Here is a 25,165-nt window from a genome sequence, read left to right on the forward strand (position 1 = left end):
TTTCACAATAGCCACGCGACCGCTTTTTCATATGTAGTTTCTAAGCAAGATCTCTCCACGAAAATTTTGCAGTTGGGGAAATCAACGTTTTGCGCAATTATAGCTTCAAAAATATTTCTGCCTATGCAATTCTTGTCTGCCATAGTACTGGCGTATGCAGGTAAAGGACAGTAACTGCAAATTTTTCTTTCTTTCTTTCTTTTTTTTTTTTTTTTTTTTTTTTTGCATTTTTGTCATCTATTGTACGTTATCGTCATTGTACAAACTCGCTTATTTGGTTTCCGCCGAAAAATAGGCGCGAAAAAAAAACGTCTAATTCCAACATTTTCCTATTATTCGTATTGAATCCGACACACATTTCTTCAAATATCTCGAAAACACATTTCTGCAAATACTGCCGTTTACCTGCACACGGCTGAGTAGTTTTAGAAAGTTTTTTTTTTTTTTTTTTTTGAGAGGAAGTAGCAAAGTTCTATTAATGTCAAATACAATATATTTAAAAAATCCATCCCGAAAGCAAACACACACATTTTATATTTTTACAGTATCACTGGCGACTGTAGTGGCACATCTCGAAAGAGAAAAGGAAATTTGAATTTTTGGTATCTTGAATTAAATTATGTTTTTCGCAATCACGAGCGTGTGAGGCGTGTGTGTGTGTGTATTTACGCGCGCGTTTGTATGTATGTACGCGCGTGTGTGTGTATGCCCGTGCGTGTGTGTAAGCGTTCGTGTGTGTATGTGTGTGTATGTATGTAGGTGTGCGTTTGTCTGCGTGTGTGTGTGTGTACGCTTGTTTGTGTGTAGGATATCGACGCAACCTGGAGACTTTGCTCGCTAGAAGAGCAACTTTCGGGAGGGGCCGGTCGACGGTGGTGATGCAGAGGAAGGCGGGGGGGGGATCAAAAGACATCATTCAACAGTCAAATGAAAGCGATAAGCAATTCGTGATTGCTCAAAAAACAGAATTAGAGAAAATCATGGTTATACTTTCATACAAATTTTGACTAATCGACTCCCAAATACTAGAATTGTGTATGCAAAAAGTTTGTGTTTTGACTGGTTTTTGAAGTCTTAAGAGTAGGGGAATGTGGGGCATAGTGAAATAGCGGGGCAAAGTGAAAACGCGAAATATTTATTTTGCATTTAGCTCCACCTATCTGGTAATATTTTAACAATGTAGTTGCACAAGTAGTCTATTCCAGTCAGGAAAAAAACCCACCAAAGATTAAAGCTTACGATAATACAGGCAATTTTCAAAAATTGACTCTTATTGTAATATTTATTGTGAGTCAAAAATTATTTTTGATATTATGAAATAATAAAGTTCTTGTTAACATTTTAAATATGAATTGAGATCATCTAATATGTCGTGCCTCATTTATTTAGTTAACATTAAGCTTATTTTTATTTCAAATATTTTGCTCATTTAGTCGTGTACATGCGGGGCAAAGTGGATGGCGCAAAGTGAAATAGCTTATTTCGTTTACTCACTCAATCATTTACTAAAACACTTACGTAATCATTTATTTATTAATACATTTACATTCCTTCATTTAGTAATTCACTTATTTGTTCATCCATTCACTTATTTTCTTATTCGTTCACACTTTTACTCACTCATTTTTTTTTTCATATATTAATTAATTGATTAAAGTATTCTTTTATTGATCCATATTTTCTTTTCATTTCTTCATTCAAAATTTCATTCATAGGTTCATTTGATCAGAAATACTTTTGAGAATCAAATAGGAAATGTTTTATTAGAAAAATATTTCATTTTTCACTTGCCCCATGAAAAAAAAATGAAAATTTTCCACTTTTTTTTTAAAGGCTCAAAATGACTGCCGAAAATAAAAAAAATAATGTTTCAGTGCAAGTTTTATTATAAAATACAATGTTCTTTCTTTTTGTACTGTAATTTTCAAAACAAATTTTCAATTTGTTCCCTTTGAGAAAGCTCGGTCATCTTCGCCATTTCACTTTGCCCCACATTCCCCTACATTGTTGATATTTTAATATTTTTATGTTTTCTATTTTTTTGACATTTTAATGATGTACTACTATGCACCAGGCAGGTAAAATATATTTGTGGCAGCAGACAGCACTGTGGCAAATGGACCGTTAAATTAAGCTTTAAAACTTTAATATTTTTTAAGTTTTTTGTTTTTCCTTCAGATTTTTGAGATGTGCCACTTGATGCCGTTGAAAGATTGATAAAGTAGATACACATCATACAATTTTTTCAAGGACTACCAGTCTAAAATTAAATTTGAACGTGCTTCTGTGCGCTACATAGTCAAGCCGAGGATACTAAGAGAAAACACAAAAATAACGTGTACCTTACAAAAGCGATCAAGGAAGAACTGGCAAGCAATCTGGAATACTCAGGGTGTACCTCGAAATCAGCTGAAAATCTAACGATTAGAGATCCTATCCAAAAGTGAAAACAATTCTTAGACACAAATCTTGGTCTGTCTCCCAAAAAAAAAGAAAGCAAGCAACAGCAAATTGGTTAATTGGGTGATCGTGTTGCCCAAGCTACATGGCCACTTCGGCTGGAAAATAACTACCAAGTGGTACCTTACCTCATGCCCTGAATAGGCTAGAGCCACATTATGCTAGATCCATATACTCTACAGGAGGTCATTGCGAGCCTCATTCAGCGAATTAATAAAATAAATATAGAAACAGCATTACTGTAGCACAAAAATTTTAAAATGTTGAATACACTTGCTGCAAGGAGTACAAAGGGTACAGAAAGCGTAAGCTTGTGGATGAAGGAATACCTTTTAAAGGATGTTCTCTCATCGATAAGTTCACGTCTTCATCGAAAAAGGGCTTCCTTGTAACCCCAAAACGTGTATGCAAGGTTTGCAGCTTTTCTGCTTCATTAAAGTTGTTTGTATCTATTTATTGTTTGTCATTTGGGTAATTATTTATATCATTTAGCAAGTTTGGTAACACTTCTTACAGTGACGTCTGATATTTGCCCCACTCGAGAGCTTCCAGCAGAAGATATAGTATAACTATTAGCTGGTTGCTATAATTTCTGCTGAAACTTGGATTTAAAGGCATTGCTGATTTTTTTCCCCCAAAGCAATAATTTTTGCTGAGGGTGAATATTTGAAAGAGAACTGGACAATAAAAAATAGACTGAATTCGTTAAATAAGCGATGTTTAAAGTAAACAACTCATTTATTTGTAATAATATGTCAAGGTTAAGTAGCTCTTAGATCATATTTGAGTATTGCTAAAAAAGAAGGCTGAGGAGCTTTGCGTGTGCTAAAGGGTGTCCCAAAATTAACGCAAGATTTGAAACTGCAGCAGTTTTTGAAGTAAATTGTTGGCAACCCCGAAAAAAGAACAATTTGACTGCTGAGAGTTTAGGGTTATTAAAAATGGAGTGTTATGCAATACAATAACGTGTTTTCATTATTGAACAATTAAGTCATGAATAATGAAAGTTGAGGTTGGTCAAGCAGTTATTGTTATTGGCGCTCGATATCGCAACACGGTAATGCGCGGGTGGTTGTGGGCTTGCTGACATAGACCTTTGACTTCAAATAACCCCATAAGAAGAAATCTAATGATGTTAAATCACACGATCTAGGGTACCAATTCTGATCACCAAAACGAGAGAGTACACGACCAAGAAATGCCTTATGCAGTAATTGAATTATTTCACAGGCTGTATGGTAGCATAACACTCCATTTTTACTAACCCTAAACTCTCAGCTGTCAACTTATTCTTTTTCCATGGCTGCCAACAATTTATGGTAAAATTGGTGGCAAATTCATATGTTGCGTTCATTTTGGGACACTCTTGTGTGTGTCGACACTGACGCGCTTACCCTTTAAAGCACACTCCGGCATAAGTTACAGAATTATTAGTCTCCATAGATTGGGAATAAAATGTCAATTTTTGAAAATGACCGAATTACATCAGTATATTAAATTTCGTGTTTCTAGACCTGGATGGATAGATAAGAAAGAGATAAAAAAAAAACAGATGGTCTTACTTTTTAGATAGGATCATCATTTCCTCCTGAAGCAAGAAACAGCGTTGAAGTAACACTTCCAATACATCTTCCCTTCTCCACGTCTCTGTAACTCCATTTGTGGTACGCTTAAATTTTCGTGGTGAAAAGATTTATTTAATGCATTCATAAGTCGATTCAACAGCATTGTTGATCTCTTTGGATATGGCTGAAAATAAATAGAAAGCATTTAAACAAATCACATTCAGTTTTTTTATTTGATTCAAATTAGAGACGTACCGAGTACTCGGTAACTACTCGGTACTCGGCCTACTCGGCCAATTTGCCGAGTACTCGGTACTCGGCCAAATTCTGATCAGATACTCGGTCAATACCGAGTAGTTGCAAAAAATTGAATATTATCCAAGACAGATACTAAAATTTATAAAAAAAAAGAGCAAGCATTATATTCTGCAATCATTTACAGTTAAAATTTATAAATCAAATTCAAATTTTGAGAATAATGAAGTTTGTGGAATAAATCTTTATTTTAATGTCCCCAAAGTTAATAAAACTTATTTATTAAAAATTATGCAAAAAAGGTATGTATAGAAAATATGGAATTTTTATATTAAAAATTGATTTTTGCTACAAACAAAAATTAGTTATAAAAAATATAAATTACCTTTTCTTAAAAAATAAAAGGAAATAAAACAACGTTAAAAGCACACTGCAGGAACACTGCAGACACGTGTTTTGGCATTACAAGGAATTTCTTTTTCAATGCACAAAATGGGAGCTCGTGGATTTAAAGGCATCCGACAAAAGTCGGATTTTTTTGTCGTATGTCTTTACATTCTTTAGCTCACATGTTATGCACTGAAAAAGACGTTCCTTGTAACGGGGGGTCAGAAACACGTGTCTGCAGTGTTCCTGCACATTTGTTTTATCTGCTAATAAAAATTATGTTTGGCGGACTAGAACTATAATTGATTGGTATATAGTGAAACCCCTCCTAACGGGCACCCCTCTTATGCGGACAGTTTTTAATTCCCCAGTTCCAATGCAAATAACATTATTAAACCCCTGTCCCGCGGACACCTTTCTATTGTGGACAAAAAAAAATTGTCCTGTTAGTGTCTGCATTAGAGGGATTTCACTGTAATTTGTTTTAGTTCCAACTTGATTAATCATACCTTTTATTTATTTATTTTGAATTTTAAAAATAATTTTTTTGTAAAATTTTTGACACAAACAAAATTGTTTATATAATGCGTAATTAAATTTCAGCAGGAATTTAGTTTTAAAAACTATTATATGGACAAGGAGGTTTATACTACTATTCCAATAAGTTCAAAATTCATCACATGTGTGTCGGTGGTTCTTCTTAAAACATAATTGGTACTTGGTAACTCGGCAGAGTAGTGAAAGGCCGAGTACTCGGTAACTCGGTACTCGGCCGAGTAGTGAAAGGCCGAGTACTCGGTACTCGGCTACTCGGCCAAAGTGCTACTCGGTACGTCTCTAATTCAAATACATAAAACTTAATCAAGTAAGTACGAAAGAAACGTTAAAACGTTTTTATATTTATCAGCAACAACTAAATATCTTTCGGCTCTACAGTAATAGTAAGAAAAACAATTTCAAAGTTCTTGATTTTTATCGGATGGCTTTATATCCATAATTTCATGCCTTTTTGCATTTGAAAACGGGGTTCATTGAAACCCAAAGCAAGTGTCCGAAATGGTTTCAACGTTGTTCCTCTTATTATCATTATTGATATTTTGAAATATTTCCGAATGGCATTTTCCGTTAAAGGGCACTTTTTTTTTCGCTTTAAAACGCACGCCAAAGTTCAAGTGTAGTTGCCTCATTTACAAGCACTGGGATATGTTTACCGATCTCACCAGCGTAAAATTGACCTCCACGTTCAAGAAGGCGGAGCGAAGTGCCTTCTCGTGAAAAACGGACAATATCCTTAAAAAATGGGCGGTTTAAGATAAAATTTGACAATTGATAAATAAAATTACAAATTGATCAACCCAGCATTATTAGCGAAGTCCGTTAAAATTCTTGTTTTAGCGAAGACTAAAGCAACCCCAAACTAAAAATACATAGGAACCATGTCAACATTCATAATATCGCTATGACGAAATTTCGTAAGACCGAATCAATTTTGCAAATCTCTTGAACTTGTTAAAAGGAGATTCGACGTGGTACATACATAACTTAAAACGAGCTGGTGTGTGCATCACATAGGGAAATATCATTAAAGAATTTAATGATATTTCCCTATTATTGCAATTTTAATGTGATTATCTCTCTAACTCTGTAAATATCACCAACAATGGCTACATTGAAACCAGATTCAAAAAAAAAAAAATTAATTTGAATTTTTGGCATCTTGAATTGAAATTATGTTTTTCGCAATCACGAGCGTGTGTGTTTGTGTAGGCGCATGTGTGTGGGTGCGTGGGTGCGTAAGTGTATGTATGCATGTGTGTGAGTGAGTGTTGTGTACGTGCGTGTGCGTGTAGGTGTTCGTGTGTGTGTGTAGGCGTTCGTGTGTGTAGGCGTTCGTGTGTGTGTGTAGGCGTTCGTGTGTGTGTGTAGGCGTTCGTGTGTGTGTTTAGGCGTTCGTGTGTGTGTGTGTAGGCGTTCGTGTGTGTGTGTGTGTGTGTGTGTGTGAAGGCGTTCGTGTGTGTGTGTAGGCGTTCGTGAGTGTGGGACATGGACGCCACCGCCCAGCAAAAGTGGATTTCGGGGGACAGTGGTCAGGACCAGCCGCGCCGCCGCCGGTGGACGGTGGTGCTGCAGCCCTGGTCCAAGCTGAAAAAGGAACCGGAACATCAAGGACTGTCAAGTGAGAACAATAAGCAATCGTGATTGCTCAAAAAAAAATAATAAATAAATAAATAAATCCCTCCCAAAAAGGTGCAAAAGACCACTTTCGAAACGCCCGAATGCAACCAAGGGGTGCACAACTAGACCCCACTAGGAGTCTACGTACCGAATTTCAACGTTCTAGGGCATACCGTTCTTGAGTTATGCGACAAACATACGCACATACATACAGACGTCACGAGAAAACTCGTTGTAATCAACTCGGGAAACTTTAAAATGGATATTTCGGGCGTCTATACGTTCTTAGGTACATATGTACGTGTGTTCGGGTCGGAAAAAAACTCAACATTCATTTGGGGGTGAGCAAAATGGAAATTAAGGCCGATTTTTGAGTGAAAATTTTTTGTCGAATTCAATACTTCCTTTTTTGTAAAAGGAAGTAAAAAACGGTATATATTACTAATTCACGAACTGTCGCAGCTTATAATTATTTAAAACGAGCCGACGTGTGCATCACATGACTTCCTTTTACTCCAATTTAATGTCATTTCCCCATTATTGGCAATTTTAATGTGATTCAATTGTTTATTCTCTAAATATTATCAACAGTAGCCAAATTGAAATCAAATTTAAAATTTAAAAAAAAATCGCCAAGTTGGCGGCAAAACTTGGCGACCAAAAGACTGGCGATATATATATATCGCCAACTGTCCGACAAATTATAACTCCACTTGAGTTTACATCGAAATTAACAATGATTTCCCCCAAAAAGGGGGCAAAAGATCCCCTTAGGAACATCCGAATGCAACCAAAAGAGAAGGTGCACAACTAGGCCCCACTAGGAGTCTACGTACCTAATTTCAACTTTCTAGGACATACCGTTTTTGAGTTATGCGAGATACATACACACATACGCACATACATACGTACATACGGACGTCACGAGAAAATTCGTTGTAATTAACTCGGGAATCGTCAAAATGGATATTTCGGTCGTCTATAAGTTCTTATGTATATATGCACGTGTGGTCGGTTCGAAGAAAAACACTCAACATTCATTCGGGGGTGAGCAAAATGGAAATTAATGTCGATTTTTGAGTGAAAATTTTTTCGCGAATACAATACTTCCTTTTTCGTAAAAGGAAGCAAAAACGGTATGTATTACGAATTCACGAACTGCTGTAACTTATTATTGGTAAAAAAACGCCTGTTTCTCTCGAGATTGCCAGATTTTCTTAGTTTTTGACAATTGAACTTGATTAAAGTTGTTTGAGAGTTGATCTTGACTGTAGAAGATAAAACAGGTAAGAAAAATATCATTTATGTATGTACCATGTTTCACTTGAAGGATCCTTTCGCCTTTTTTTATCCATCATATGCTTCATATATTCTTCTACCATTCCTTATACTGTAGCTCATTAAGGTCGTCGCAACCCGAGTTTGCCCGATGGGAGGTCACGGGAGTCCACTGTGACCTCCCAAAAATTTCCTTATTCGACAAATTTTGTCTGACTGTTGAGAATCTGTACCCTCTCGAAAGTTTAAGTTCAGGTCACCCCTGGTTGCAACTGGAATCTTAAGGATAATTTTAATCTTTATTAAGGATAATTTTAGCTAATTGGACTGGGAGTTAACTTAGAATTTTCTTAAATAATTATCTCAAATTAACTTCGTAAAAAATATTTTGCTTTATGCTCTATTCCTTTACAAAACAATATTTTTACAGTTTTGTGTACACGTATGGCTCACTTTTAATGTCCAGTTTCGAAGAAAACTCTTACTTGGAGCTCTTAGCTTTTCATATTGATTTTATCGTGCTGAAAAATAAAATGCGCAAATATCGTCCTGAGAATGCAATTTTTTAGCACTTCGGCGGCTGGATTTATGGCTAATTTTGTTTTCCATTCAGCCACACGCAGAGAAGCCTTCACTGGAATCGCGTTTATCCATTTTTACTCGACAGGAAGTCTAATATCGACTTTTACAGTTTAAGAAGTTTGTAAGCAAGATTTAAATATTTTAACCATACTTCGAGCTCTTTAAAGGGTGTTTTTCCAATTGTTAGTGTACGGATGAAGACGTGACACACGGGAATGCACTGATTTTACACTAAATTTTCATTTTAAATGAAAGGCTACGCAAAGTTGATGCTCGTTTAACTTTGATTTAATCCTCGAGTAAATAATTAGCGTTTAGAGGTAACAAATGCTGAGTTTAAAGGAAATTAGAAGCGCCAACAACCCTTCAAATAAACATTGTCAAGGTAAAGCTTCTACTTGTCAGAGTCACACTGTAGTGTGCCTCTGGTAACTTGACGCTTCACCTTGTTACAGCCATTTGTGTTCGGGTTGATCGAAGAAAGTCTTAGATTGGAATAACGCCAAAAATGATTAAACAGTGACCAGAAAAGGCATTACGCTAAAGTATGGATGAAATTTGAATTTAAAAAAAAAAAAAAGTAAAGAACGCAAATTATATTTAATGCTGCTCAAAAATTTCCAGCTACTTTGTGATTTAGGTAAATTATTTTTTCCTCTCAGATGTTGAGTTTTGTGAAGCACTTCCGAAAACTTGATATAGATTCGAAAGAATAAATCTCATCACATGAAAACAATGCCCTATTTATACATTTTAATCATAAAATAGAGCTTAACACGAGTTCAATGTTTGCAATTCCAAAACAACTAATAATAATAACTTTTTGCACAGAAATTATGCTAATATGGTTAGATGAATACGTTTTTAGTAAGACTACATTCGGCTTGATATGTTTCTTTGACACGTTTTATTTATTTAATTTCCGCTATTTGAATGGTATATAGTGTGCCTCTGATAGGTTGAAGCTTAACATTGATAATGTACGAGGCGATACTGTCGAGCATTGAGGCATAGCAGTTTCCGATGTCCTACGTCAACTCATACCGCAGACCACAGTTACTCTAAAGACGTCACTATTTCGATCAGACTCATAGGCTGTCCAACTTAAGTTTCAAGTGATCCCAGATATACTCGGGTTTGTGACAAATCAGGGCATCGCGTCCCGTGTCACCCTTGCTGTGTGACACCAAAAATTGTCCTGTTAAAAAATGGCTCCTGGGGCCCCCGCCATGAGTGCTAACACTTGTGACTGAAGAATGACACCAAGGTACAGTTAGGCTGTCAGGGTGCTGTGGATCAATATTAGGGGTGACCATGTTTCGTATACCCCCCCCCCCCGTAATATCACCCCAGCTGTGGGTGCGGTGGTCACGTGCGGGACGAAAAGATGCTTAAATTTCATTAACATTTTTGTCATATCTCTTAATATTTTAAGTAAACAGGAGTAAACAAATATCTTAAACTTTACATTTGATACAAAGATACTCCTGACACAGTTATATTTTTATTAAACAATTTTGTTAGTTGAAATTTATTTGCATGCGTCACGAGCGGGACATCCAAACCCGACCGCTTGTAACTTGCTTATGAATTAGTTAATATTTTTGCTCTATTTATATATTAATATCAAAATGAATTGTAGATTTTGAGAGCAAAAGTTCCAATGTAAAGGAAACATATCTCATTTGTTGAGAAACACTAGTTTAAATCATTGAAAACAATTATGCATGAGGTCATTCCATGAAAAAGTACTTTGTCCCGTACTTGACGGATCATATATTTCATTAAAAAGTAATTATTTAAAAAGTAATGACAATCTTTTGCTTAAGGAATCACACATTCCTTTGTAGTTGCTTAAGCGAAAAAATTTTTTTATCATTACCCTTTTTAATTATTATTTTTGATGAAATAAATGAGACCTCACATGCGGGGGAGGGGGAGAGAGAGAGTTACCGTTAACCGTGGAATGGCCCTTCTATGTCTTCTTAATGGGAAAAATGAGAAAACATAATTTCGAGACAATCTAGATCCAAGTCATTGAACTTTCTTTAACTTTTACTTTTCTTAACATATTTGCTTTATTCAGTAAATTACCGCCCATTAGCCAGGGCTAAAGCAGAAATACATGAAATACACCGCCAACTCAGTCATTTCCAGCTGAGGACTGCAGTTTCGTGCTTATTAGCACTCATCAGCCCGGCATAGGAAAGTGACTTTTCTCCGCACACACCCCACCACTTGGCTGTGAGCCTTAGGTTCCACCGCCCGGGGGGATAGGAAAGTGACTGAGCTGGAGATGGAAAACATCTTAAGGAAGCAAAGAGTGCCAAACAAACTGGTAGCTAATATAATTAGCACAGACCAGACGAGTGATCGAAGCAATGGTTCGGTTCAACTCGAATATTGAAGGCAAGGCATGGTATATTCAGTAAATTACCACCCATTAGCCAGGGCTAAAGCAGAAATACATGAAATACACCGCCAACTGAGTCATTTCCAGCTGAGGACTGCAGTTTCGTGCTTATTAGCACTCATCAGCCCGGCATAGGAAAGTGACTTTTCTCCGCACACACCCCACCACTTGGCTGTGAGCCTTAGGTTCCACCGCCCGGGGGGATAGGAAAGTGACTGAGCTGGAGATGGAAAACATCTTAAGGAAGCAAAGAGTGCCAAACAAACTGGTAGCTAATATAATTAGCACAGACCAGACGAGTGATCGAAGCAATGGTTCGGTTCAACTCGAATATTGAAGGCAAGGCATGGTATATTCAGTAAATTACCACCCATTAGCCAGGGCTAAAGCAGAAATACATGAAATACACCGCCAACTGAGTCATTTCCAGCTGAGGACTGCAGTTTCGTGCTTATTAGCACTCATCAGCCCGGCATAGGAAAGTGACTTTTCTCCGCACACACCCCACCACTTGGCTGTGAGCCTTAGGTTCCACCGCCCGGGGGGATAGGAAAGTGACTGAGCTGGAGATGGAAAACATCTTAAGGAAGCAAAGAGTGCCAAACAAACTGGTAGCTAATATAATTAGCACAGACCAGACGAGTGATCGAAGCAATGGTTCGGTTCAACTCGAATATTGAAGGCAAGGCATGGTATATTCAGTAAATTACCACCCATTAGCCAGGGCTAAAGCAGAAATACATGAAATACACCGCCAACTGAGTCATTTCCAGCTGAGGACTGCAGTTTCGTGCTTATTAGCTCTCATCATACCGACATAGAAAAGTGACTGAGCTGGAGATGGAAAACATCCATTGTTTTCCATCTCCAGCTCAGTCACTTTCCTATGCCGGGCTGATGAGTGCTAATAAGCACGAAACTGCAGTCCTCGGCTGGAAATGACTGAGTTGGCGGTGTATTTCATGTATATTTGTTTCCTATTCGTTGCAATTAATTTCATGATGTCGTACATCGTGTTCAAAATTTGCGCGTTGCATGGTAAAATTACTCTCATCCTCACTAAACATTCAATTAAGAAATTCTCAAAAAAAAAAAAAAAAAAAGATGAATTTAAGGAGCATAACGTTCAACGCGCGTTCTCGAGCCTTTTCCCCCCCTCGAGTGCAGACTGATGGATGGCAAAAGTTTTGTTGGCAATAAAAACACAGTAAAGAGGAGAGAAAATGAAAACTTTTATAAGACGGAAGCGAGCATTTCTTATTTACCCATGCCAGTTACCCATTATTTACCTAGACGGTACTGAGGGTTTCCCAGTCAAATGATTCCGTTATTGGTTCGTCGCGGTTCGAGCGAATGGTGTTGGCAATTCTTTAATCCAAGTGTCATTTCTGCTTCCCCAGTTTAATGAAAATTCTCTGTAAGGGGTGGATACGGTGTGGAGATTTACATTTTAATAAGATGATGGGCCGAATAAATAATTGCTTTCGAAAGATATTGATAGGAAAGGGTTAAACTGTCTTCTCTCGAATTGAGTCTTAACTGTGCAAGTCTTCGGTAAATTGAATTTCATTTAAGTCGAGAATAGCAATGCAAAGAAAAGGCGTATAATGCGGTAGCGAATAGGCAAATTATCTGTTATGTACCACAATAAAAACATAGCGTACGAGGGGGTGCTCAAAAAAATCTGAAACTATTTCGGAAAAGCATGTTTAAGACAAAATTAAAGGAAAACTTTACGTTTAATACATTTGAAGGGCTCGGGGCAGAAATGTGACAAGCTACAAGGAGTGACTTTTCGATCAAAATTTTTGTTTTTGATAACTAAAATTGAAATAAACATGACAATGGGTTATGTCATTTGGAGAAAATCATATCTGGTTTAGTATTGCAGAATAGAGAATGCATAATACCTTTGAAAAATTCTACAAATATTTTTTATAAGTTGGATATTGGCCAGCTGAAAAATTCACATGTGGCGTATCACATTCTTGACCCGAGCCCTACAAAATTTGTCCAAAGTGCGATTCTGTTCTTGGACACAGTTTTCAAAGTCGTCTGTTCTGGTGGCTCATAATTCCACTTCTTTTTTATTTTACGTTGTAAAATGACAGCGTTCTTGAGTTCGTTTTCATTAGGCGGCTAAGAGAAAAGTTCCATTGAATTTGTCCTTATTTGAATTGGTAGTAGTTAATTCCCTCTGTACGGTTCCAAAAAGAGAAATAAAAAGAGAAAAGAAAGAAAATGCATCGGGGAAGGAAATTTTAAAAAGAGAAGCTAGAAAGCAATAAAAAGTTAAGTGGAACAACAAGGAGAGAGCATAAAATGAAAGATAAGTACGAATTAAATGCTGAATATGAAGAAAAGTGAGAAGACTTAAATGAATTATGAGAAGCCTTAATGAAATTTAAAATTAAACAAAAATCCCCCGTGCTCATTGACTATTTTTTTTATGGTCACTGATTAAACATATTTATTCACTGGATTTCTGCGCTTTTTCTTTTTTTCATTTATCCTCCCGCAACACTCGAAGCAGAACCATTAAAGTTCTCTGTTTTGTTTTTTTTTTCCTACCTATTTACTATAATCATACAAACACTAAAAATACTTTTACTGTCATGTACTTTAATGAGATAAAATTGAACGAAGTTGACATTCGGTGGCTATTGAAGTTAAATTTCAAACTGCCTATAGGAGAGCATAGTGGCAAACAGCCCACTCGACTGGTCAAATAACTAAAAAAACGATAACGTGAAAGGAGAAATCAGTATAGTACCAAGTGCAAATCATCTGGAAAACATAACTTTGCATTTGCATAGCATTCAGAGGCTCCCCTGTGGAAGGTCACGGGAGGTCATTGTGACCTCCCAAAAAGTTTCTTTATTTGGCAAATTTTGTCTGGCGATTCGGCAAATTTGGAGACATACTTGCAAGATTGAAATTTTTAAATATCCGATTATACCTTTTTATAAGGTAAATCCGTTATTTTATCATTTGGAACAGTTTGGAGTTCCAATCTGAAAATTGAGAATTTCCGCCTTCCCGAAAATTTAAGTTTAGGGCATCCCTGATAAGCACTCGAGACCCTCATTTCACAATGTTAGAACCATTGAGAAGAGATAAAATGAAGGGAAGGTAAACGTTCTTACGTTAACCAAAGACCCCAAGTCACGTGATAGATTTTAAAGCAAAGCATCGCGGAAGAAATCAGGTTTCTTTCGTTAGTTTCACGCAAACCGTGCCAACCATTCGTTGCTGTTGAGTCACGTGACTTGGAGTCGTAGCCTCAGCTTTTGCTAAGCCAATGATTTGACTTGATCCCTCCATTTATATTCCTGCTGTAAAGTTAGAAAGGTGGTCAATCGTATGAAAAAGGAATTTCGTAGTCGAATGACGTAAAGCACACTCGCGACTAAAATCAGGAAACGATCACAGTAATGGAATCAACATTTGAGGCAATGATAAGCAAAGGGATGTAAGTGGATTTTCAAGTTTCGAGTAAAATGGGTTTAAAGATAATGTCCTAGGTAGGCGTTCATTGAAAAGTTTTTTTTAAATCATGCTGCATAATAGCACCTACCCAGGGCTACTACTACTATATCTTACCTCAAGGCAGAGGAGAGGAACGAGACTCACCTATCATTTGTACTGGTTATCTCCAGGGACGTGCACATGGGGGGGGGGAAGGACACCTTTTGGCCCGGGCTCGAGCCTGAAGGGGGCCCAATATTTTTGAAGCTACACTCTTAATTCAAAAGAGCGAAAAAATAACTCTTAAAAAGAGTGAAATCTATTGCGGGTGCATTCATTCTTTCTGAGTGCTAGCTTTATCGAGAAAAGAGGCTTTACGAAAAAACCAAGACTAAAACTTTTCTTTATTCGCGTGAAATTCGAAAACACTCCGTTGATGAGCGAAATATAAAAACATTCTTTAAAAGAAGGACTCAAAAACATTTTCATTGGTTCGATTCTGTCACGTGATTTTGTTTAGGGAGAATCTTCTATACCTCCACGTTAGGCTTACCCAACGTTGGTCGCGAGCAACAAGTGGATGTCGCATTCTAAATGTCTTCATTTAATGAATTTATACAATATTTGTTGCCGAATGAGGTTTCTGAAGGAAGTGCACAAAAACTGCATGGTAAGTGCGAAGAATTTTCTTTTTTATTAAAACTTGTAACTGTTAATATTTCTTGAACTGCTCGTATATCATTACAAATCATCCACGTGCAATGTTACGGCGAACTTTTTGTAACTTTTTCTTCCAAATGAATGAAACTTTCATCAACAATTTTATTTCGATCATCGAATCAAAAATATGACATTTGAAACAGTCGTTACCATCTTTGGTGAGTGTGTACTGTATATATATTTTAGGCAGGTGTTACAGACCCGACCATGCGCAAATCTATAGGTCGGATACCGAATCCGCTCCCGATGGTCGGAGCTCCAACCACTGCGTATATTTTAAATTAATTAAACATTGTTTTTGTGTATATTAAACTTTAAAGAGTATCATAAACTTTGTATAATACACTCATTCATATGTGTAACGGGCCATTCATTAATTCAGGATCCTGAGGGGGAGGGGGTGGAAAATTCTCTACATACCCTTGCTTGAAGACGGGGAGGGGGGGTAGATCCATTCTTACGTAATATTTTCCAAGCCGATATTTTATATTAGAAATCCGCGGTCAAGTGGTTTGGCAAATATTATATTTCATTTGCTTCAGGAAGGTAAAAGTATGTATTATAGGATGAGCTGTTTTTTACTTTTGTTTCAAAGAATGAAACGTGTAAAATATAATAAAAGAATCGCACTGTGTTTTGCATGTCTTATTTTTAATTATTATCGCATCATATACAAAAATTATTTGTCAAAAAACATTCGGTCTAGATTCCTTAAAAAATTTTTTTAAAAAATGATAGTTAATTTAAGAACGATCCAAGTGATGTAATATTTGTTATTTTATTATTGTGAAGAAAAAAAGAATCTTACCTAAGATGGGGGGGGAGCCTTACATACCCTTACATAGGGGGAAGGGAAGGTCAAAAATTGCCAAAATTGTCCTTACGTAATTAATGAATGGCCTCGAAGAAACAAAATTGAATTCAAACGTATCTTGTCACAATTTATGAGTGACTTTTTAAATTAATTTGAACTGATGTAACTTTTAAAACATTATTAATGTTAAAAGGCACACCGAGAATATCAATATAGTTTCAAAATTTTAAATCTATTTATTTGGAACTGTGTGGGTTTTTTAGTTTTATTTCAATCTTTAGATTCGGAAATGTACGTAATATTGCACGTGGGTGATTTGTAACGATGTACCAGTAGTTCAAGAAATATTACCAGTTAAAGTTTTAATAAAAAAGAAAATTCTTCGTATTTGCCATACAGTTCTTGTGCATCCTCTTCGGAAACACTAAAAACTTTTTTTTTTTTTTCATTTTTTAAATTAAAAAACTAATTTTTTTTTCAAATGAAATAAGTTTAAAAAACAGTTTTAAATTCAAATACACAGCATAAGCACATGAAAACACGTTTAAAAAACAATTTCACCAAAGGAGAGTGAAATGATTTTACCTATTTTATTCTAAAAAAAGAGTGAAATAGCGGCTTTCCAAAACAGAAAGCAACCACTCATTTAGGATATTAATTTAGTCTTAAAAAGAGTGAAAAACACTTATCAAAAGGGAGTGAAATAAGCTCATCCAAAAGGAGTGAAAATAACCGCTCCGCAAAAGGAATGAAATTCACTCCTATAAGGAAAGTGCGTTTTCGACACTGGAAAGGAGTGAAAATTTACTCAGTCTGAGTTAAAATCGCTGGAATTTTTTAAGAGAGTAGGGTTGAAATATAGAGGTAAACAATATGGAGGGGACCCGGAAAAGTCATTTGTGACGGGCCTCAAAATTTCTGTGCATACCCCTGGTTACCTCCGAATTTTTAATTTCACCACTTTCATCCCTTTGCTTCTCATTGCCTCATTTGTGGCTATGAAAGAAAATTACCCCAAATTCCAAAAGCCAAAAATTGCGAAATTGTGTTTTATGAAATAATTAAAAATTCTTAACATATGTTGGAAATCCTAACAGTTATCCGTGGACGTGAAGTTGATCCGTCTACTACAAGAATTTAAGTGCCATAGATTTAATGCTTCCATGTAAGGAATGAGCGACTTTGGTACATGGCTCGCGCAATGACCCCCTAACGTATCTAGATGTTTCTTATTAGTAATTTATTTCCCATTACATATAGAATAGTATTAATATCATTTGTTCTTCCCTGGCTTCCCGAGGTGTCAGAAACGTCAAAAATGACCACGAGAGGAATATTGATTTAATATATCCGCAGTTTAAATGTATGGTAACGTGATAAATCTTATTGCACCGCATGTCAAACTGAGGATTGGGGAAGGAGCTTATGAGCACGGATGTAAATAAAGAGAAATTGGAGGAGGTCTCTCCTAATCAAGTGAAGTTTCATTTCCCGCATTCTCAAAACATATCTGCTCAAAAGAGTGAGAGGAAAATCTAAACAGTAAAAAACGATTTTTTTTTATTCCGGACTCGCGTTCCCTCTCAAATTTTGCATTTTGATATCCTCAATTGGGGAAACATTTTTAAAAAAAATTTCTGAGTTCACATTTTCAATTCGCGTATGAAGCAGAAAATTTAAAAAAATGAATTTTTCAAAAATTTATCTTTTTTTCTCATTTTTATAATGTAACAACCATAAATTATCCGTATATAGCGTAGTTTAAACCTAAAAAAAAAGTTTTATAGCATTTACATAAGATCTTTAGTTTGCGCGATCGTCTTAAACTGGGCTAAAAGCGCCTAAAATTTGAAATGCGCAACTAAAGATCTTTTGTAAAAGCTATAAAATATTTTTTTATGTTTAAACTACGCTATATACTGAAAATTTATGGTTGTTACACTATCAAAATTAGAAAAAAAAAATTTTAATTTTTGAAAAATTCAACTTTTAACATTTTTTTTTTCTTCAAATTTTCAGCCTCATGCGCGAACTGAAGATGTTAACTCAGATCCCCCCCCCCCCAATTGAGGATATCTAACTACAACTTTTGAGGGGTAACGCAATTCCGCAATTTAAAAAAAATCGATTTTTTTTTTCGAACCACCCTACCCTTCATCTTTTATGGCTACCATAAAAATTAGTTCGATGAAAGTTAATTCACAGCAGATAGCCGAATTAAGACACATTTTCTCGCAAAGTAATTTTATAACTCACATTATGATATTTTAACATTCGTCAAAATCCGGATATTTGTTTTGGCGTACTATCAATATTTAGTTTATTTTTCACTATAACGATGAAATTCTTTGTTAGTTAAAATGAAAAACTGCTCAATAGAAAATAAGGAGAATTCGGATTTTCTTATCGTTTTTTTAAATTGTATGTTTATTTATTACTTCCTGAAATCAAAAAGATGCATTATTTTTTCTAATTACAGTACATTAACGATATTAATTAAACTTGAAAAACAGTATTTACAAAGATAAAGCAGCAAGAAGATTTGATGTTTTATGCTGCTAATGTTATCTATAGTTACGTTTATAGTACCGAACAAACCAAGGATCATTTCCCGGGAGACAGCACCGTTACAAGAAGCAGCAGCTTTACATTTAAGAAACAAACTAACTAAATAACTGCACATATTTAAAAAATAAAACATTAATACATATGAAATATCAAGAATCGTTTCGCTATCAGTCACGTAATTAATGCACAAAATTTCATTGGAAAAAAAACGTTTTGAATGTTCGGTGGTCACTGACAATGTTGACCAATTTTTCACTACACTTTATTGCGTAAATTAAAAATCTACTCATTTGTTTGCATTGCAAAACCTTATCCGCATTAGTACGAATGAGACATTTTATGAAAGAGAAATGTTTTATTTTTAAACATTTTGTGTTGAGAAACAAGATCGCACAGTTGTAATTCGTGTGTTTCAAATATGGTTCAAATTTCTGTGCAACAAAATGGATTTGAATTTTCGAGCAGAAAATTCGAAGACAACAACATAGAAAAAATCGGTGAATGGGAAAAACAACTGGGAACAAAACACCTAACACTTTTAGAAGATTCTTGGAAAATGTCATTCATTCCATACACGTATAAGTGGTGTATTTTGGGCGGCGAATTTCGGGTTTTGCTTAGTTCCCTGTTATATAAATTTCTGCTTGAAGTAGTCTGTTGTTTTTGCAAAAACAATTTAAATATTTCAGGGGTTATTTTAAATGAATTTCATAATGTTGTTTGTTTATGCTATCGTGAACATTATCCCCTTCAACATACTTTATCTTGATATTTCATTTTCCTGAAATTATTAAATATTTTCAACAAAGGAGTTTATTCAACGAATAACAGAAAAATATTCATTTTTACTTCCTTTTACAAAAAAAGGAAGTACTGTATTCGCAAAAGAATTTTAACTCAAAAATCGACCTTAATTTCCATTTTGCACACTCCGGAATGAATGTTGAATTTTTTTTTCGATCCGACCACACGTGCATATATACCTAAGAACGTATAGACGCTCGAAATATCCATTTTGACGTTTCCCGAGTAAATTACAACGACTTTTCTCGTGACGTTTATGGCGCATAACTCAAGAACGGTATGTCCTAGAAAGTTGAAATTTGGTACGTAGACTCCTAGTGGGGTCTAGTTGTGCACCTCCCGAGGACGTAGCCAAGGGGGGTCCATTGGGTCCGGACCCCCCCCCCCCCTTCCCTAAAGACCACCAGCTGCTTTTTGTCAGTTGTTGCACCTCACAACAACAAAAAATTTTCAAAAGAGAAAAGTTTTATGAAACCCGGTATTTTCCCCTTAAATATTCCCATTAATCGGCAATTTTCCCGCATCCGAAACAATTCAGAACACGAGAACCTCGTGAAACTGCAGTTCCCTCTTGCTGCCTATCTTTTGCTGTGTCGCGTTCTCCGTCCGAAAATGACGAATTTCCGTTTTTTCTTTCAACTCAGCTGGGTTGTGACCTTAAAATTCGGCCCTTTTCCCTTGATCCACCAGATTGCCATCGGCAAAGTAATTGAAAACAAACATTTATTGTCACTTTCGCCGTACTCCGTCTCATTGGCGTGGTTTTCTTTCTTTCTTTCTTTTTTTTTTTTTTTTTTTGTTTGAACTCTTTTCCCGTTTGGACTTGATTTCCTAGACACATGCTGCACGAAGTACAGCCAGAGTGGGGTGCAACACTGCTGCATCAGTAATTGAAATTCCTATTATTTTCAGTTTTAACACACAGTATTTTTCTACCACACACATATAGGAAACATATCTGGAACAAATTTGTAATCAGAAGAAAATTAAGTTTACACAAACTAGGTAAGTTGTAGTTCCTTTTTAAAGGTTTCTTAACAATACGAGCAATTTTATATTTTAATGTGGGTGTTTTCCCATTTAAAAATCAAGTTCAGACAGCAACGAAAAAGAAATTCTGCACATTTCGTGTGTTCGAGGATGCGAAAAAATGAACATTAATTGTTAATTAATTTATTTTTGCTCTTTATATTTTTGAGATGATTCATTTCAGATTCATTTTATATTTTGATTTTTCTCTTATTAAACTTTCAGTTTAGTTTTAACAATAATAGATTACTTATGTCCCCAGAAGCTTACAACTTTTGAACTGTAATCCTGAAAAAAGATTTTTTTTTTTTTTTTTGAACATTTGTGTCTTATTTTTAGCTCAAGATAACATTGAGAAACTTCTCTCTCCTTTCTGAGAAACAAAGTAGATTTTTCACGGATGTTTTTGCAACCAATATTTAAACATGATCATGAAACATATTAAATGCCCAAAAAAGAATTTGTGTTTGAAGGTAAAATAAGTGAATAAATAAAATTTGAAGTTGATGTAACGAAATTACTTTTCGCTGTATCAAAATTTTATAAAGCGAAATTGAAAATTACTCGAATATTTTACTGTGATCAGTTTTGCAAGTTCGGCCATATTAACACGTGTAATCTAAAAGTAATTATTTGAAATTCGTACTTTTAAATCATACTGAATTGTGAGCCTATGGTCCCAAGAGAAGAGTCGTTAGTCGTTTTTAACTGAAGGAAAAAAAAATCTTTCGATGTTGTTCCGTTTTTCAAGTAAAGCATATTTGTATTTGCTTCCTTGGAATAAATTTTCTGATTGTTATTTACCGCCTTTGTATTGAGGAATTATTTAGTAAGCATCTATGCATCCATCATTAGTAAATTACGAATGTAGCATTAAACGTAACAAAAACGGACATGTGCATTTAACTATAAATTACCAGGTGAAAAATTCTGCTATTTACTGCGTTACAAGCAAATAATCAAAAAAAGGTGAATGCCAGGTAAATTTTCTTGTGTTTTTCACTTCTATATTAGTTTTTTTTTTTTTTTTTTTTTTTTTTTTTTTAACTCTTAATTTCTTCAAGTTAAAATTACTTGCTATACTTGCACTAGAATATATTTTATTAACATCCCATTAAAAGAACGAAAAAAAAGTCAATAACTACGTTATAAAATATGATATGCTTTCGAGAATACAGAATGGTTACGAAATTGCTGCTAGAATGGAAGTTATACCAATTTGAAAATGAAAGAATCAGAAGTGTTATTATTGTGATATTAATTTTGGAAGATTGATTTAAATCATTGCTGGATTTTTAACCACAATTATTCTAAGAGTTTTTACAAAAGATTGTCTTTAGACTTTGGAACATCAGATGACTGAGGAGCAAAAAATTTGCAAACTGCGGCTATAAGAAACCTATAAGTTTTGTTTCCAAAAATTGGCTAGCTTTATGCATATATATTGTTGAAAATGTATCTAATTTGATGCTGCTGTATTATCGCAAACGGGGCGAAGACTACCTTAATGATCAAAATTTGACATTAGACTCCAAATTATGAAATTTTCGAGTCTGACACTTGCTTACTGCTAATAAAGACAGTAAAGTAACCAGGTTATAATCAAATATTGTCACGATAATTCGTAACAGAGCATATTGCCATTTTCCCTGTAGTTGTTTACAATATTTTTTTTAATTTGAAAAAGACTGATTTGTACAGAAGTTGTTTTGTATCAGCAGAATAAACAGAGCTCGTGTTTGGTGGTGAGATAGGTGGGTGCAATGCCTCCTCTTAATCTTTTAAATGAAGCATCAAATTGAAAACATCGGAGGATAATTGCCAATAATGTATTTGCATGCAAAGATTTAAGATATTTAAATACTACCTATGCGGTGTATAAAACATTCAATACTGAAATTTTAATAATTGTTACTGGTTTTTAAAAAACTTTTTATAAGAAATTGGTGAAAAAGTGAATTGATTTGATTTTTTGACTTTAGTGCGCTCTTTCTCTCTTTCTCTCTCTCGCTCAACTTAATTCAAATACATCTTTTTAGCAATTAAAGCAATATCTCACACATAAGCAGTCTCTTTTAAATAATAAGGAAAACATAGCTGCACTAAGAGAAAATGAAGATAAAGTCATTCCCTCAAAATGTTAGCTGTTAAAATTCAACAATTTCAAAATATTAATGTTGAAAGTTGGATAAAAGTAAAAAACTCTATGTAGCTCTGAAATTGAAAATTTGTATTGCAATAAAATAAATAGTTCTGAAAAATATTGCAAAAATAATGAAGAAATAACATGGAGAAAGACGAATTGTAAAAGTTTTTTTTTTCCTTGAAACAATGAGTTACTACCTGTACTTAAAATAATTATTGCGCTTTTTCCCCATAAAAAAATTTATGTAATAAATTTTTCAGCAATAATATTGGCAAATTCATTCATCAAGAATTAATTACGAGTATCTTTTGCCCGTAATTCATTTTCTGAAACTCTAAAACGAATGAGTAGTATTGCTTTCAAAATGTATTTTAAAAAAGTTCTTTAAGGATTAAAAAAAAACACTAATGCACGTTTTGTCTTGAATGTTTTTATGATTTTCAAAGGAATACATTTGTCATTTGTACACAATCAAAAAAAAAAGTGCCAAAATTACCTTCATGTATTTTTTAAACCAGTGTGAAACAACGCAACCTGGCCCCTTTTACAAGTCTCATAGCTCCCCTATTTTTATATTTTTACCCGAGGCTCCCTAGATTTGGTCTTTCTTCTCCTAAGGGGACATGTGCATCTGTTGAGAAACCCTGGTCTAGAGCTACGCTGTAGCCAACGGGTATATTTCTATACCGTTCACTGTCCAAATTTGAATTGATAATATACTGATTATAAAAGTGTGAAAAAAAAAAAAAAAACCTCCAATGACGTTTTCGCTGAAACTACTTTAAAGAAAAATCAACACTAAACTCAGAATTACCAATAACAATGTTGCGGGACTATATTGAACCACTTTTCAATGTTTAGAAGATAGTTTTTAGAGTGAGTATGAATATCTTTACTCAGGTGTCCTACAAAAGTGTGTATATCTGTATGCAGTAAAAAAAGCTTCTTGTATTTCCGATGCACATGTATGCCAGTTTTATGAATATTTTTGAATTTAAAGTTTATTTTCGTTTATCATTTTTTGCGAAAAGGTAAGCTCTGTACTTCATGTAAGCCCTACTCGTTTAGATTCGTATAGCCAACACTATTGAAATAAGACCGTGTGTATGCAAGCATGTATGTATGTCCGTCGAATAGTGACTCCTGATTGGCTGTTTGCTGTCATGCGACAGTGATTCTTTTTTTTAAAAATGCTTTGTAAAGATGCTTCAAAAATTTTAAGATGAAACAAAACGCAAAAAAAAATATATTAGTTAGACAACAATAAAATTTTAGCATGACTGAAACCAACATTAAAAATGGATATAGAAATAATCAAAATGAAGAAAAATGTAGAGTATGCTGACAGAAATCATGTTTCTAAACACTGTTCCTTTTTTTTCAGTTGCCTTATTAATTTAGTAACCTTTATTTGTCAGAGTTGTTCAAACATCTTACTAGCAAATAAATAAATAAATGAATGAAAAGGAAACAAGGATGGCAGTAGTTCAAGCAAATTTAGAAGCTAAAAAAATAAATTCTTGAAGCAAACATTTAAAAGTGCTCAAGCTAACTTGATTTGTGCCATATTTTCGCAATAAATTTCGTTCAAGAACACTTAAGATGTGGTTAAATCAAATGTTAGTGTAGCTGACTCTCCGTAGTAAACAGTAAAAATTAAATAAGTCGATTTTGCAGTTTCACAAATGACAGCTAGAAGCAAAGCATTTGATCTGAAACCAGTTATCCACTGCTCGTTTCGCTGGCCAACCTTCGTTCGCCGCCTGCGACGAGTGATAGTTGATTTTATTACTTTATCGCCTGGATGTCCTGCAAACTGTTTTCATCAATTCATATTTCATGCCCCTTAAGGTTTGGAGAGTTAAGACAGGGGGAATGGCTTCCCTTGGATGTCCTGTATCCAACAGTACCAGTATTGACCTGGTAGGCATTGACAGTCCAAAGGGGAAATACAGTTAGACCCAAACAGACGGGAACAGGTTTTAATGGAAAAGATCGTTAGAGAATATTCAAGGTATACTGCTCGTTGGCCACACATTTATTCAGTTGCAAAACAAGACTGTCATAAAATCTTTATTACGAATTCATACTTTTCATATGCAATACTTTTTTTTCCTTTTTTAGATTTTGTGTGTGAATACTGTCTTTCAGGGTGACTTAGATCCATAATTTCTTTATTTTTAACTCTCCCACTCATATTTTGGTAATGGTTTTGCATATACGGTACGAATGATTACTAACTGAACCAAATTCCTCAGACTAAAATGAAGGAACACTAGTTCAGGATCCGGCATATCAACTTGCTATATTTGAAGAGGATGCTGTGTGAATTCTGGTGGTGAGAAGGTGGCAAAAGTGCTATCGATATGTACCAGTGTACTGCCGTGGGTAAGTAAACGGCAGTATCCGCTGAAGTGAGTTTTCGAGACATTTGAAGAAATGTGTGTTGGATTCAATGCTTTGCTAACAATAGGGAAATGTTGGAATTAGACGGGTTTTTT

The sequence above is a fragment of the Uloborus diversus genome, chromosome 3 (assembly GCF_026930045.1).
Source record: "Uloborus diversus isolate 005 chromosome 3, Udiv.v.3.1, whole genome shotgun sequence".
In the NCBI taxonomy this organism is placed as follows: domain Eukaryota; kingdom Metazoa; phylum Arthropoda; class Arachnida; order Araneae; family Uloboridae; genus Uloborus; species Uloborus diversus.